Below are 4,708 nucleotides of genomic sequence, written 5' to 3'. Positions count from 1 at the left end.
AGATAAGAAAAAAATTGTGAAAATTTTCCATTAATTATTTTTTATCAAATTTATAATCTTCGTATTAATTTAGTGAATACTAAAATAAAACACAAAGATAAAAAAAACTTAAAAATAAGATGTCTGAATTGCGATGCATTGTTATTTAATTATAGTTCAATTGTTTTACAAATTGTTCTTTATTACTATAACATTAGGGTAGTAGGTATTAGCACAAATTTAACTTATATAACAAATAGATATTCATGTATTGTTATAAAATAGATACGTATTTACATGTTTCTACTTTTAGTCGGTTTTGTTTGGTTTATTCGGTTTAATCGGTTATATACCAAACCATATCCAAATCCTACGGTTTTTATAAAATTATATTCATTCGGTTTATATGGTATATACCAAAACCAAACCATATTGTCTATTTCGGTTCGGTTCGGTTCGGTACGGTTCGGTTTTACCATATTGAACAGCCACCAAAAGACACTTTCACATTTAAGATGAAAAACTGAACTAAAACGACATACAAAACCAATCCAATTTTGGCTTAAAAATAATCAAACATAGCTAAACTTCAATTTGATGGAGTATATGTAACTTTAATATACTCACAAAATGAGTAAATAAACTAATCCAATTTCTTATGTCCAAAAGTAAAGGTTTAATTAAAATAAAACTCTTTTATCTTTATAGTAATAGCTTATTTATTTTGTACATATAAATTACGGGATACCTCAAAACATAATAATAAATAAAAATAAAATAATAACTAATTTTCATGGTTTAGTTCCTTTTTACAATATATATGTGCATAATATTTCAAAATATTATATTTATATTCATTTATGTAATTTTGAATTGATCGACACTTTATCTTATTTTTTATATTTGATTCTAAAAACAAATATTATATACAAAATCACATATCTAACTGAAAATAATATGATATTATTTAAAATTATATTTACACATATAAATTTCAAAAATAATTTAAAATGTAAATAAGATATTAGTTAATTTTATATATTTACTTTATAATATGGAATCAAAATTTGATAGGAAACCCCCACAAATTTCTATTTGTATATATATATATTATGTTATACATAATCTTACTAAAAATTATTTATTTATCTATGAGAACAACCAACCTAAATAAAAATAGCGAAATTAATCAAAATTTAAATCTATTTAGAAAAATAATATTGTAGTTAAATTAGGGGGAACATATGCAATGTAATATACTCAAATGATAACTAAACTGGCTAGATATTATATATCTAAAATCATATGTCTTTTTTTACAACAGCTGCTAAACTGAGTAACTACGCCAGCCGGTTCGGAGAGCCAAACCGGTGGTGTTGAATCGACATAAAACATAGATGTAGGAGAACTTCTCGCACCACATGTAAGTCTGTCTGCCAAAAACAAAAACAATGACATTAATGAATAATATATGAATATGGTCTATATAAAATATGCTTGATTATATTTTTCTACAAAAATCAGCCATATAGTTATGTTATCTATCTTCTATAATAATAAAGGAGAGTATGATATCTCCACAATCATCCATCTCAGCATATAGCATGGGGCAATTAGTGACACGTGTCACCTTAAATAAATCTTAAATGAAACAAATTATTTCGTTCTAAAAAACCATTACGAGCTTTCTCACTGTTTATGACTTTTGTTCGGGCTTATATCAAATTGTCTTGGCCCATTTAATTAAATACATCTTTACTTTTTGCTGTGTCGCCTCGATGTCGTCGGAGACATCCTCAACGTTTTGTTTTCATTTTCCAAACGATAATGCCGTAGATGTTAATGATGGGAAGCAATCAAAGCATCCCAGTACTTGGTCCATTCAGCTTCCTGTCCATCCGTTGCAATGTATTGCACCCTTACGAAACCCTCAAACAATCTAATCGTTCGACAATCTTCGGAACATGTACATGCCACCCATTGTCTATATGTGTACTCGACTCACTCTATTTAGTTCTCCTTTTTTCAAATTGTCTATGCACAGAGAGGAACCATCGCGCCGGAGCTGTGAGAACTAAGGCTTATCATGGTGCGACCAGAGAAGCCCCTAAGACCAACAGTGGGATTGATGTTGTTGGGATGGTTGAATGAACTGCAGCTGCCACTCCACCTTTACCTGCTCACATGGAATTAATGCTGACATGATTCCTCTTCCTGAAGAGGTGTGCGCTGGGAATTCCATTGACTAACAATCCATTATGCAGGCCGGTTATTTCTCACCGTAACATCTGGATCACATATCTACTTTCACTATAATACAGATGTTGGAAAAGAATACTATGAAAAGTAAGTCACTCTGAAACTAATATTACATATCCACCACATCATGTGCATCAAATATATTGGTCTATGAATTGCTCTTACATTTTCTGTCCTGTCACTTTTATCTTCCTGCAGGTTGGTTGGGGGTACCACAAACTAGACTGTCTCTTCATCTAAGCTTCTTCATGCACAGAAAATAGAACCTCTCATCGTTCTGAGCTCAACCTTATCACATCTGAACCTCAGGTCAACGTATAAAAATCTACCTAAAGATACTCTTTAAGTTGTCCATTCTAATTGTTGTTGTTCTATAATTGATTGCAGATAATTGAGTTCCTCTGTACGCTAAAGTTACTGGAATTCAGACAGAGAAATGATGGCGTTATATTGGTTGCTCAAAATGTTCGAAGAAGCTCCAGCGAGAAGGCAGAGATATTCTGTAATCTGAGGACAAGCAAGTAACAGCTTAGCTCTGCCCGGAATTAACTTTCATAGAAAATAACAAAATTATACCATCCTGACTATCTTTCCATACTTCACAGGCCAGAAATCTAAAACAGATACGCACATAGCTACGAAATGTTGTCTCTGAGACCCCGCAAATGTTTGAGACAAACGACTGTTATTAGTTTATTTCACTATGTATCTCTACAGACTCAGGTTTGTATTGACAAGCTTTTTCATGAGAAGAACAATATGCATTTACAAAACATCTTCCTTATTGTTTTCATATCGTTAGAAACATTGAATACGTTCCTGCAATTTTTCTGTGATTTCTTCTTCATGGGTTTACATTCCCCTGTCCCTAGAAACATTCAAAAGTACACATAAAGATATTGGTTTAATGTTTGTGCGTTTGTGTGTTTTTGACTACGTCCCGCATATATTATAACTTAATTGTATGAGAAATCTATAGCATAAAATTTTACAGGAAAATATAACAAACCTACAAACACAATGTAATTTACCTATAAGTGGCTCGCTCACCCATGGGTCTTCTTCGTTAGGGCTGCCAAGCCCTCATAAGCTTATTCCAAAAAACGGTCACAATAAATAGACAATAACACAAACTCTCAATTATGAGCTACTCGGCTGTTACCTCACCCACCCCTCTACAAACAACCAAGTGGGGGTTATTAAGTCTACAATAATATGTCATCCAAACAACTTCACTAAGAGATACGACCACTGCTATTATTTTATAAGAGAACTAGATTTTGAGCCGCTCTTTAAAAGCGCCGATAATTTTTTACTATTCTGATAAAATTCGATTGAGTTTATAACTTTTATTTTAAAATAATAATTTTAAAGTTGTTCTAATTGAATTTTAAAAAAATTGTTCTATTATACTATTTGATTTTCTTATCCGACAGATCCGTGAATCGATAGATCCAGTGACCTGTGTATAATCCGGTTCAAATTTAGTAAAACGAATTTTAACTAAAAATTCTAGAAAACCAGTAAAAATCTAAAAATATGTACGATCCGATATCATTATTATGTAAAAAAAATATAATAAATAAAAAAATTCAAAAAAAATTATTTATATATTCATATTCGATCGTTAAATAATACTATGCACTAAAAAGTATATTTAAATTTAATGGAGTGTATAGTTTGCATAAAAATTAGAATTATTATAATTCACAAAATATGGAAAGTATTAATTACCATAAATATAGGGAATATTCATATTATTAATTTAAATAAGTAATATTTATATTAAAATTAAATGTCAATGACAGGACATTGTAAATAATTTCGAAATCAAAGGCATAATCCTAATAGGAATTATGCTTTAATAGTATAAATGACTAAGTTCATCGACTTTATTTGAATATAATTCAAAATCAAGCAACTACTATGAACTAGGTACATAAAACTTAATGTGAGATTTATATCTCCTGTGAAGAGCATGATTTAATATTTTATTGTGTTATGTACGTAGTATTAGGTTATAGATTAATATATTATGTGTTCGTCTTTTCAATAATGTGTTGTTGTGTGTATAGTAGTATTTGTTAGTGGTGAATTGAGCTTCTAATGTAAAGCATATTGAATTTCAATCACTTTGAATTTAAGCATTTGTTGATTCTAACATTAACGGTTTCGGCGTTAAAATTGTATTTCATATTTTTACATTTTTGAACATTATTCTTTTTTAACAACATTGAACATTATTCTCGCATATTTTGACTTGAGCCGTCACCATCTATGTATTTATTTACATTTCCGGTATGCAGTGTTTCTTACCGCCACCGGAAAAGGCTCACCTTTGTTGCTCTTGTTTTTCCTCTTCTTCTTCTCTTGTGAGATTATCTGATATTTGTTGTAGATCAGGTTTATGAGTTCCAAGTTGTGCAAATGTTTCTCATGATGTTGTACGCTGTTCTGATCAATATTTTTC

The 4,708-nt window shown here is 30.3% G+C and overlaps 1 long non-coding RNA gene across 1 annotated transcript; it reads left to right on the top strand.

Moving 5' to 3' along the window:
• Positions 1 to 2,031: 2,031 nt before the first annotated feature.
• Positions 2,032 to 3,012, top strand: LOC106299708. The gene is made up of 3 exons (XR_001261844.1): positions 2,032 to 2,325; positions 2,437 to 2,547; positions 2,626 to 3,012. It is a non-coding gene; the product is annotated as an uncharacterized LOC106299708 (long non-coding RNA).
• Positions 3,013 to 4,708: the final 1,696 nt, after the last annotated feature.

Source organism: Brassica oleracea, chromosome C6, assembly GCF_000695525.1.
Source record: "Brassica oleracea var. oleracea cultivar TO1000 chromosome C6, BOL, whole genome shotgun sequence".
Classification (NCBI taxonomy): domain Eukaryota; kingdom Viridiplantae; phylum Streptophyta; class Magnoliopsida; order Brassicales; family Brassicaceae; genus Brassica; species Brassica oleracea.
This window is presented reverse-complemented; position numbering and strand designations above follow the sequence as displayed.